This window comes from Thunnus thynnus, chromosome 20 (assembly GCF_963924715.1).
Source record: "Thunnus thynnus chromosome 20, fThuThy2.1, whole genome shotgun sequence".
NCBI lineage: Eukaryota > Metazoa > Chordata > Actinopteri > Scombriformes > Scombridae > Thunnus > Thunnus thynnus.
The window spans coordinates 9,612,220-9,624,737 of record NC_089536.1 but is presented as its reverse complement, the minus strand read 5'-3'; the positions used below and the strand labels follow the sequence as shown (position 1 = coordinate 9,624,737).

Below are 12,518 nucleotides of genomic sequence, written 5' to 3'. Positions count from 1 at the left end.
TTCTCAATGTGACAATTTCATTTCAGTTTTGTGACTGGTAGCCTATATTCCTTTTTTAAATTCAATTCCGACCTTGATAATGAAGTAACATTTTTCACCATGTTGTCCACGTTTATATAGCCTGCATGAAACCCGGTAAGAAAGCACAGGGTGAAGTATCTAAGATGTGCTTTTTGTAGTCCATCTTTGGAAAATTGGAGCTTCACCACAGCAGACCCACGTCAATAACATCCACCATCGCATAATTATGTAGCCCAGTGTCAGTGCAGTCGGATTCTCTTAGCAGCACGGTTTTCTTTTCCTAAGTCCTTATGAATTCTCCCTCACATCTTTCCTTGACTTTCTGATGTTTTCCATCAAGGTCATGGAAAAGTGGTTAGGAAAAGACAATAGGAGGTACTTTTTGACCGCTGCCTATGTCTTGTCTTGGTCCTGGCAGTTTTTTGTTAATTTAGCACCTCCTGCTGGCCATTTGGTATATTGACAACAGACTGATGTAACTTCCTGTTGCAGCCATATCGCAATGCCAGGTGTTGAAGGAAGGTGATGTTCAATCGTTTGCCATCCTGCTCTCCATGGCTCTTAAGAGGCACTACTTGTAAGTTTTTATGATTTTTTAAAATCTTTTCTATATGCATGTTGTTTGTTTGCTTACATGTACTTAACATATATTTGTTTTTGTGCTGTTTCCAGTCTCACACTTTTCATTTAAGTAAAGAGTCTCAACATCAGGTTGTTCACTGTGAGAGCAAAAGATGTATTTTGTACTTTTATGTTATTCAAGTTGCAATAAACGATATTTAGCCATATTAGTTATCAGAAAATTATTTGCTATGTAGAGATATCACAGAGTAATGGCGTCCTTAACAGTGAATGAAGTCACACTCCCTCTATGTGTGTTGTTATCCGAGCTTCTCTGTTCTTTGTTTTGGTAGCCGCACCGACCTTGTGCGTACATTAGTGCTTGTGAGCGTGCATGTTAGTGCAGTGTGAGTCCCTCCGTGTCCTTCACGTCCATCTCCAAGATGGCGGCCATGTCGCAAACTTTCTCAAATTACAGCTAAATAGTTCACTAAAATATGTTTCTGAAAGTATTTGAGGCAAGAAAAAGGCAACACAGTAACAGAATCTTGATCCATATTTGATCATCTCTGCTGAGTTTGACAGTTTGATCTGAGTTTCATGAGTTGTCGGCTTTCTTTGTTTTTTCCAACTTTATTGAGTAAATGACACACATTTGTTTTGGTCTGAGATGTTTGTGCCATAGTGCAACATCTAGTTGTTGAATGTCATGTATTGCAACTTTAAAGAGTTTCAGTCACCGTGTAAGCTAGCTACTGCTATCGTTTCGCTATAGCGCCCGACTGTTGTTCTGCCAATGTTTGCATTAAAACTACTCACTAAGGGACATTCTGTTAGGTGTTCAAAAATGTTTATTTTATCACTGTAAGAAGGCAGTTCATGTGTCAGCTTAAATAGATGCGTTAAAAGGGTAAAATATATGTCATGTAGGTTACAGTCCATGTTGTACACTGGTTAAAAATATGATTTACATTATTTAGAAAAACATAGAATGACTTAGTTGTGGAAACTGTGGCCCTGAGACAGAGTGTATTCATTATGGAAAATGCGTGTTTTGGTTGCATTGTATATAAGTACTCAATACAGATGGTAGATGGGGAGAGCTGTGTGCTGGTTTCTTCATCCCTTTCCCTTCATTATGTTCCCTGTTTAAGGGCACAACAGTGACATCCACTTTGTTAAATTGGCACTTTTTAACCTCAAACATTGATCAGACTGTTCAGAGGTCTGTGGAACTCAAATGTGCTTTGTCTTTTGCTGCAGGATGTTAGGAACATTCTTCAATAAATCTTAGAAATGTCACTTAAGAGAGAATAAGGCTCTACCTTTGCACAGTTGCATTTGCACATTTGCTGCAGACCAAATTAGAGCTGATGCTTTGGTGGATGATTGATTTGCTCCACTGCAAACATTAATTCACATGCGAGGGGAGTGGTGTAATGTTGTAATCCCAGAACAGAGCCTAACAAGAAGAATGCAACACTTTGAACTCTCCGGGGATAAACCTAATAAACATGACAGGACGGGTAGAGCAGAGAGTATCTGCAGTAAGACAGGAAATGGAAGGTTTGGATTTGTTAAAGAGTGTACAGTTTGCATGTTACTGACTGTAAGAAAATTGCAGTATTGATGCAGAAGATAATTACCTGCTCATCAAGTGATTTTCTACATTGACAGCGATGTGTGGGCGAGTAGAAGATTGCACAGCATTATTGGGGGGTGTGTTTGTGTCTTTTGTGGAGAAAAAAAGTAAGTGGTAAGAGGTACTGACTTAGAGGATGGTAATGAATGAAACAGAGGACATCACTTCATCACGACGTGATGGCTGGTGTGTCTTCATTTGATGGAGTTACCACAAAAAAGCATCTGGCTGCCCTGTGTACTCCTCACATGAAAGGCAAACAGATTAAATTAAAATGGCATACAACAGATTAAAATGGCAGAGCGGGGGAGGTGATTTTATACAGCTGGCAGATGAGATGAATGAGGGCATGTCAAAACTGACAAACAGCAAGTTGGATTCTTTCTCTGCGTGTATCTGTGTGTGTATAAAAGGAAGAGATTAGGTGAGAGAGAGTGAATAAGGGAGAGAAAAAAATTAATCATCTGGTTTTGAAAAGGGTAAAAGGTGTACGGGAAGGAGGGACCAGATTTTAAATATGGAAACGAAATGAAAACCAAACAATAAGGACTGATGAAAAGAAAAAAATGATAATATGTCAAAGGGTGCAAAGACTTTGTCAAAAAAGGCCGTGACAGATAAGCTTCGATGCTCCCGACTGACCCCTTCAAGGAAAGCATTCTGGGGTAAAAAATGCAGCCATGGCATTGTGGGTAGGAAGCATAATGGTGGGGCAGGAGGGGTTGGACAGCACCGCCACATCCAAACATTTTATTTTATTTTTAGACATAAAGAGACGTTTGATGTTCTTAACTGAAACATCTGACAACAAACGAAAGGATATAAATGAGATCTAATTAGGACTTTGCCACCTGCTCATACTGTATAGAAAATACACACAAAAATCCCCTCAGGCGCACACAGCGTTTACAGTACAGCGCTACAAGGTGTGACCTACATGTAAATGCATACAACACATTCAAATTCCCCTCTCCCTCTGAATATATAATGCACTTTGACTCCAAACGAAGTATGCAACTAGCAATTATTTACACCATTGATTAATATTATTATGTATTTTCTTGATTAATCAATTGTTACTGTGGGTTATAATGTCAGAAAATTGTGAAAAAAAGTCCATCACAACTTAAAAAAGATTTTTTTTTTTTGGCAGAGCAACAAGTCACATTACAACCCAATCACTCATTGGCTATAAAAAATGGTTAATACATGTAAATTGCCTCACAATTCTAACATATAGCACCTTTAGTGCAATTATTTCAGTTGAGCAATTCAAATTCAAATATCATTGATTCAAATTCAGTTTCTAGTGACACATATTTCTGCCCATACAGGACCCTCCTGGCCAATAGTCTGGCACACAGGCTCCTGTAAAACCATAACCTTTACACTTTGGTTTGTGGACTAATCAGATATCTAACTTGACCTGGTTAAAGTCACAACAAGTCAGCTAAAAATGTCACAGATAAGATGGGGTTTGGCTGACAGGTCGAACAGAGAGAAAGGGGAGATTGGTGAGATAGTTCTCCATCTGTATGGAGATCAGGTCAGGATTTCATCTTAAAATGTCACACTGAGCCAGTTAAATCACAAGATGTTGTGCTGACATCTTCATATAAACAAACCTCTTTTAAGTGAACTAAATCCGCATTAAAATTGGCCCAGTATATGTGAAATGCATGCTACTGTACAGGCACACACACAGTCTGGATGGTGTCCTGCTGTTTGTTCAATTATGACTGTACCTTGGGGGATCAGGATTAGGACAACTCAGCTGGTCAGCAAAGGTGAATGGCTGATGGAAGCAATAAGGTGAGAGGTCAGTGTCGTGCGAGGAATAGGAAATGCCAACCAAGTGATGAGGACTGAAATAGCCAATAGTGTCAGTCATACAGCACCAAATTGCCTGCAAGCCTCAAAAGTCAAACTCACTGTCGCCCCTTGACAAAACCAGGAAAGAGCAGCACTACAGATTTAACAATGATGGGAAAAATGTTTTCACATCAGCCCAGTATCTCTAGGAATTTCACATATGTCGGATGACTCTGCAAGACACTATTTGCATATTGTGCCAATGTTCAGTATGAGTGCAGGAAGTTGCGTGCTGTTTCTGTACAATTTAAATAAATAGTGCCAGACCGAATACAGTGAGCTACACAAAACCGCTACTTCCTGCTCATTTTCTCTGAGAAGCATTGAAGCCCTCACAAGGAGCATGACGGGATAACATGTGGCAAGAGACGACCAGGCTGCAACGAAGGGCAAAGCTCAGATATTGTAACTGAACTGTTACCTGGAAGAAGTGGATTCTACATTGACATGTCCTTTTTTTTTAAGCCCAGTGCTGATGTTGTTAAGGTTAAGGAAAGATGGTGGTTATAGAAAATAAAATATGGTTATAGTGTGTTTAGGTTTTGGCGACTAAAACACCTGGTTAAAATTCAGGTAAATGATGAATGTAAAATGCAGGTCTGTGACAGGACACAAATTCTTCACTACATGCTGGACACATGACTTCCTGCATTGGCACTGAACATTGGCATTGGATTTAAATTGTTAGATGCAGAATCACTAAAGATGTAGGTACTGCAATGAATTAGTCTATGGGAGAAAATTTGACTAGTTTGACTATTGTAGTGCAATATTGTACAAAACAGGGTGATGACATATCGATATCACCATGACTCCTCCATTGTCTAACACAAGTTCAGTTCAGATCTTTATTGTTCCAAAAGGGGGAAATTATTTTTGCAGCATAAAAATACAAAGCCATGAAAACATAAACACAATAAAAACGCAAAGAAAATAAGTCATTAAAGGGCAGGTTCATACATTTTCAAGTCTGTCTTAAAGCAATTATCAGGAGCCCAAATCTTGCCATAATTATTCCTCCTGTTCATACTGGCTATTAGAAGATCCCTTCATGATGTAAATAAAATGTAAGTAAAAAAAAATTTTTTAAGGTTTGTCTGACACTAATATGAAGCTTCAGCTGTCCAAATGAGTCAAATCAAGTGGATATCTTTCAACGTTACAGTCTTTTTAGTGCCAAAGTCTCCCTTTTTGTTACTTCCACCACAGCTCAACAGAGACACACTGTCGGAGAAAACACAAAGAGGGAATTTGATGCTGAAAAGACTATAAATGTGGCAGATATCCATTTGTTATGACTAAGGCTGTATTCAGACCCAACCAGGCGGTGCGTTCTGCCGCAGGGTTGAGTGGAAGTGTGTGGGGCTGTGGGCATGTTTGTGCTCTAGAACGTGACCACTGTGAAAAAATTCGAAAATAATGTTTTATTGATCTGATTCACCAGCTTTCTTGATACCACCGCTCCCTCTCTTCATTTACTCTCTGGCTCACTCAACCACAGCTGCTCTCTCGCTCGCTCACTGGTGCTCTCAGCTCTCCCTCTCTCTTTTTCTCTCCTCTTTTTAAAATGAGTTTGGAAGCCAACAGCAAAGTTTTACTTTAAACATTATCAAACCAAGAGAAATGTCCTTCCCTCCTCCTAGTAAGGTCTTTGTATTCCCTCATGGCAGTGTTTTACAGCGCTGATCAGTCTGATCACCGGCTGTGATTGGCCACTGCAGCTTGATGTTGGGTTGCATTTCTCCAAAAGGTGACTCTGGATCAACTTTCTTACCGCAGGCCGGTGGCCTATGGCCAAAACCCCTGCAGGCTAAACGCACTACCCCCATTTAAATGAATGGGGGGACTGGCGTTTTTGCCGCACCGCCTGATTTGGTCTGAATACGACTGACTGCTGAAGCCTCATGTAAGCTTCAGATAAATTTTTGAATGCATTATGCACAAAATGACTGTGTGGACACACTGTGGATTTTGGCCCCCATCTCTTACATTTGAAGCACATTTGAATACTTTTAATAGCCAGTATGAACAGGAGGAATGATTACAGCGAGGAAAACCTCTTTCAATGTTCATATGAACACCTGACTGTTGTTTTAAGACAGACTTGAAATATTGTGAATTTATCCTTTAAAAATGCTTGTACTATACACACAACTCAGACAGTATGTACAGATGTATGTTAAAAGCAAAGGAAACAGGAAAACAGCAAATACAGATAAGAAAAAGAAAAATACAAGGTGCATCAAGACCACAGTCCGTTGGCTGACTGCGAATTTGCAGGTCAGAATTGAACAATGATAAACTACAACTGCCAAAGCCAGCTGGAGCTTGCACCACAACATACAAATGCATTTGGGAATCGTCCAGTTTGCATGGGCTTTAACTGAACTGAATGAAAGCAAACATTCACAGAGACTAGTGCAAGACAAAACAGACTGGAGTGCATGTCACGTGTCAGACCAACAGTTTATCATGGCTTTTTTAAAAACCATGACAACAATCTTCCCCTAAGCTTAACCAAGTGATTTTGGTTGCCTGACTTTAACCATACATGCAATTCACTGTGTGGCTACTGTAGGAATAATCACTTTAAAACGTTGACACTGAACATCAAGCTATCATGGCGAGTTAGTTGGGTCTCATCTGACCATGTCGCTCATTTTGTCTGACATTAAAACATAATATCCTTTTTTTCCCTTCAGGTAACATTTCAATCGATTGTTTCAGTATATTATTAATAATGTGTCCTGTGGCTGGGGCTGATACATGAGTGACAGGGAACAGTTAAGCCGCCTGATCTGGAGGGATGAAGTGCAGAGATATAAGACATTGGAGGAGAGAGAGGGAGACGATGATTGTAAGGGAACCGAACATGAGAGACAAATAGAGAGGTTTGTAAATACATAGAAAAACAGCCAAAGAGATAATGAGATAATGAGGGAAAGAACGACTTACAAGGCAAAGAAAGGAAGACTGTGATGAACGATTGAGAAGTGAATGTGCGGTTGGAAACCTGAAGCGTGACAAAGGGCCATACAGAGGTGAGATATTGATCTGTGGTCACTCAGTTACCACTGTCCCCTCTGACACCACAGTCTTTTCCATTAAAATCTATGTCACCAGAATGCCAGAACGGGGGGGGGTGGCGATGGAAAAATATGGAAGAGGGACATGATGGAACAAGAGCAAGGAACAAGAGGTGAAAAAAGTAAAAGATACAGAGGTAGGCATCGAGCATTACTGTGACAGATTAAGGGATAATGTCCATCAGGGAGCCCCTAATGGAAAAGTGGAATACTTCCCATCATACACACACACACACACACACACACACACACACACAGAGAGAGAGAGAGAGAGCGAGTATGCGGCCGAGAGCTGAAATCAAAAGCAGTGATTCTGATAATAATAATTGCAGTGATTACTGCTTGTTCGCATATCTCGCAGCCATTTTTCCCTTCTCTACAACAAGCGTGTTTTTTTTTCTACTCAACCGTGTAGCCTGCATTAAATCTGCTCAATCTCTCTTTCTGTCAGCAGGCAGAGTTGAGGATGAGAATGGAAGGAGGAGGAGGAGAGCGGAAACGTCCACTTGCTCTGGAATCACATGTACATTGCTGCAGTAAATGTCACCAAAAACCCCTGAAAGGGAGTTTTGACTTTTATTCTGTGTAAACCTTTATTTAATCGGGTAAGTCACATTCAAGATTCAAGAGAGACCTGAGTACGTAACTGTATCTATAAAACATAAAACAAGCAATTTAAAATGTACAATATCAATCATGGTAATCAACAATAATAGTATCAACAATAAAAATAACAAATCTAAGACATAAAAGTAATTATACAATAAAAGTTGATTAAAAACATGTTAAACAGCTAAAAATTAATCAGGTTTTTAACTACATTTCTGAACTGAACCACAGTATCAAGCTTCAAAATACACTGCAGTTCATTCCAAATGTATGGTGCAAAAAATATAAAAGCAGTCTTTCCCAGATCAGTATTAATTCTAGGAACCTGCAGCACTATCCAGTCTTGTGAGCGAACAAGCCAACAAGTGACATCAAATATAAGGGCAATTTCTGGAGAAACCCTTTATAAATAAATGCTGGTCTCTTCTAATGGAAAGAGAAAGCCAACCCACTTTTTGATGAAGAGTACAGTGATGAGTATCCTAGATGTTTCCAGTTATAAATCTAAGGGCTGAATGGTAGGCAGCATTTAGGGCCGTAAGAATGTTCCCAGCTAGAATTTTTTTGTTCTATAAACAATCTAAGAAGGTTACATGTTATGTTAATGTTTTCAGTGTGAAGTTTACTTTTGGTTCCTGGAATGATCTAGGATAATGTCTCTAAAACATCCTAAAAATGTTTATTGATAATATTGATAGAACATTATGCCCAAGCGTTCCTTAAAACGTTTTCAGCAGGAAGTTGTTTTTTTTGGTTCCTAGAATGCTCTAGGATAACAGGATAAAAATGTTTGGTGGCAACCTTCTTAAAATGTTTAGTGATAACATTGTTAGAACATTACACCCAAACTGCTATAACTACTCAATTTAGGACCCAAAATGCAGGATACGGACTCAGACAGACGCAGTTTAGAAAAGGGTTTATTGCAAACCGTGTGGTTGAAATCACCAGAGTCCAATATAGCAGTGGGGCAGAGTGGGGCAGAGAGTGGCAGATGGAGCAGTTGGAGTGGAGCAGGTGAGGAGTTCGGTGTTGTAAAAGCAGGTTGGAGAATGGGGTTTCTTAGCAGAGCAGGGCAGGCAATGAATTGAGGGTCCAAACCCGAGACAGGTGATGAAGATGAAGCTGTTTGTGGCTGGCAACTGAGGCAGACTGGAGTGTGAACCGCATGGTAGACTGAAAGATCTGGCAGATTCTTGATGGATGTGCCGGGGTTTCATGCTTCAGTGGCTTGCTGAGTTGATTAGGTGATCAGCTGCAGGTGCACTGGTTGAAGAGTGGGGAGAGGGAAACCAGAGGGGTGTTCCATCAAGCTGGCTAACGGGATAGCCTGGCTTATTTCGATAAGCCTCGCTAATTTAAGTGAGAGTTCTGTTCCATCACTGCGGTTTATATGAGTCCCAGCTCAGTAACCATGGTAACGTAGTCAGCAGAACTAACGGTCAAGCTTAACTCAGCTGCATGTCAAACAATGTCCGACAGACCGAAACAGACTCTCAAAAGACGGTTCCATCAAGTGTCTTTTCACACTCCCATCACTTGTCTGTGTTCAGGAAACATAAAATAGAAGAACTGTGAGGGACTTTTACAAAAATACTTAAGTAAATCCCCATTTTATTCGTGGTCACTCCTGTATTGGACTGGACCCTTTTATTTAAAAGCTTAGCATTTAGAATTTAAGAAATAAAAGTGTGCCAGCTCTCTTCTCTTAAGTTGCTGACACTGTAATTTTAATTATACATCTGATATTATCATTATACTACTGAATGCTCATTTAACAAATAAATATAAACCCATGAACAGGAACAAACACTTCTCACCAAGCTAGATGCAGGGATTGAACCACCAAACTTCTGGTGATAAGTTCACTCCTCTAACCTTTAGGCCATCACTACCCACCTACAGGTATACATTTAATCTGTCATCAATTTTGTGCCAAGTCATCTCCTTCACCTTGTTAATTGCAGCAGTTTTGCCCTTTTTGGTGTTTGTTGTTATTTTTTAAATATATGCATCAATATGTGGTTTGAAGGTGAATTTAAATATTTATAATGTGGGACTCTTTCAATGACTGTACCATTTAAAGTGCAGATTTGGAGAGTACTGTAATCAATGTCTTTGGCTCCGGAGAACAGAATACATTTTGTTTTATTGTTATTTAATACAAGTTTGAGAGCTATAAAATTAAACAAAGTTAAAACAAAGCTGCAGGTTTTCAATAACTGATTTTATAGAGTCAGCCCAACAGTATAAAATATCTGCATAAAGGTGAACATTATAGGTTTGTAAAGACAAGACTATATCGTCAATATAAACAGTGAACAGGACTGGTCCTAATATTGAACCTTGTGGGACACCTTTTGTTATTGGTAGGAACTCTGATCTAACATTACCCACTTTTATGCACTGTTGTCTGTCAGAGGGGTAATTGTTGAACCATCTACAGACATTAGGATCAATTCCAATACTTGATAATCTTTGCATTAGGAGGGAATGATTGAAGGCTTTTGATAAATCAACAAAAAGAGCAGCACAGTGCAATTAGGGAAGTAGCAGAGATGGTGCGATGATCTGTTCTGAAGCCAGATTAGTGGGGTGTTAATACAGCATATCTAGTTAACAATGACTTGAGTTGATTGTTTACTAATGATTCAAGGGTTTTAGACAGACAAGACAGTTTTGAAATAGGGCGGTAGTAATATAAGATACAACATGAGCTGACTTCCATACTTTAGGAATTGTGCCAGTTAAAAGAGTTAAGTTAAAAAGATCTGATATTAAGGGGGCAGAGAGCTTGAGAAGATAAGGGTCCTAGTTGTCCTCGCCAAGATTATAAAGTTTTCTCATGATGACAAGATCCTGATCTCAAGGTCTTGTTATTATGAGAAAAATTTAAGGTGGTTATCAATCATCATTCTCCTTGAAGAAAAAAGATCACATAACTACGAGATAACAGTGTTGTTTTATCATACTTTATTGCATGCTTTATTTTGATTGTTGTTACCAAATGGTTCCATAGTAGCTTGGACTGATGTACAGTGTGACTTTGTGTACATGAAGCATCTCATAGCAGCTTCTGGATGAACAGAACAACTCAGTATGCTTTCCACCTGAACAATCTTAGTGATCTGTTGATTTACTGATTGCAGTGCTTATTGTCATTCTTTGTGTCAAATAGGTCTACATAATCCTTCCAGCAACTATGGTGCATAACCTACTGCTTTCTTCTTCTTCTTTGAGGTTTTACCAGGGTTGGCATCCTCCATGTTGCATGACTGCAACCTTCTGGTTTTAGTCCTCATCAGTGTCCCATTATTCTGTATCTGTTTAATTAGTCTGGTTGTCCTCAAAAAACAAACAAACATATACTTCCATACTGCTTTCTATACTGATTTCTGATAATCCTAATTACTGTAATTGTGTAATAATTTCCTGTGTATTTCCTGTATGATATAACATGTTGTAGTGTCTCTGCTTCCTGACACTGCTCACAATGGCCTGTGTTATGTTTTTCTACAATGAAAAGTGTGCTGTTAAGATTACTGTGTCCAATTCTGCTCATTGTGACTTGCTCTTCCTGTTCCTACTACTATTGTATTTCACATCCGTCGACATATCAACCTAAGGACGTCTGATTAAACTAATAATAACACATTATTAACATAAACCACATTATTCAGTGACATTAATATCTCCCAGTGTCTCAAATCAAGGAGAATATAAAAGCGAATTAAATCAGGTAGCGTCATTATGCTACTGTCTTCTCAAATGATGATTGATAACCACCTTAAACTTTTCTCATAATTACGAGTTATGGATCTCATAATTATGAGATCTTGGTGAATGCAATGTGCAATGTGCTTCTTTGCTTAATAATATTGGAATGCCTAAAAAAACAAACAAACAAGAAGTTTCAAGTTACTTAGTGTCTGCCACTTAAGGTAAATAAAACCCAATGTATTGGATATACAGTATAAGCATATTTTTAAAGCAAAGCAACCACACAACCTACTCTATAATCATACAACCATTGTGAGTTGTTCCAAGATATGAGCATTTGTAAGTGGTAAACATGGGAATCTCTCCCATCTCTACCATCCACCACCATAGTGACTGTACCATTGATATGGCTTTGTTTGGAGAATTAAAGCACCTTAAAGCCCCTGTTGGATATAAAGTCTTTGAAAGCTCTAATGGAATCATAGTCTGTGTAAAGATGGACGTAGCGAGGTGTGACATCCCCCATTGGTTTGCATTGGAGCCGTTTTTGAAGCCCAGAGTTGCTGCTTATGGTCAGTGCGTGCCATCTTTTCCGTTTGGAGCAGGGACCTTCCAGATAATGGATGCAGGGTGTTGACTTTCATACTGTTGAAACATGCCCCGCTAACCTCAGACCAAAGTAAACTCTGTCTTACTAGGAATATTAAGTGATTTTACACTTGGGCAAACACTAGCTACTTTAGCTAAATTGTGCTAACAGTGCCGGTATTATAATCAAGTAACATTAAACTTACCGAAATATTGTATGACAGCACAAAAGGTCCTGTTAGTGTAACTCCTGAACCACAAACACAGTAGAAGTGCATGTCTGGAGAAAAATCACTGTTTATTCTTTAAACAGAAGCGCCGAAAGTCAGACTCAGTGTGAGTCCAAGAGCCGGGAAGAGCAGCTGGTGAGCCAACTGTCAATCACTGCTGTCAATCAACAACCACACAGCAGATATCAA

At 39.2% G+C, this 12,518-nt stretch overlaps 1 long non-coding RNA gene across 1 annotated transcript; it reads left to right on the top strand.

The window, feature by feature from the left end:
- The first annotated feature begins 492 nt into the window (after positions 1–492).
- On the top strand, positions 493–11,330 carry LOC137172230 (uncharacterized). The gene is made up of 3 exons (XR_010924915.1): positions 493–598; positions 7,634–7,787; positions 11,032–11,330. It is a non-coding gene; the product is annotated as an uncharacterized lncRNA (long non-coding RNA).
- The last annotated feature ends 1,188 nt before the right edge of the window (positions 11,331–12,518 follow it).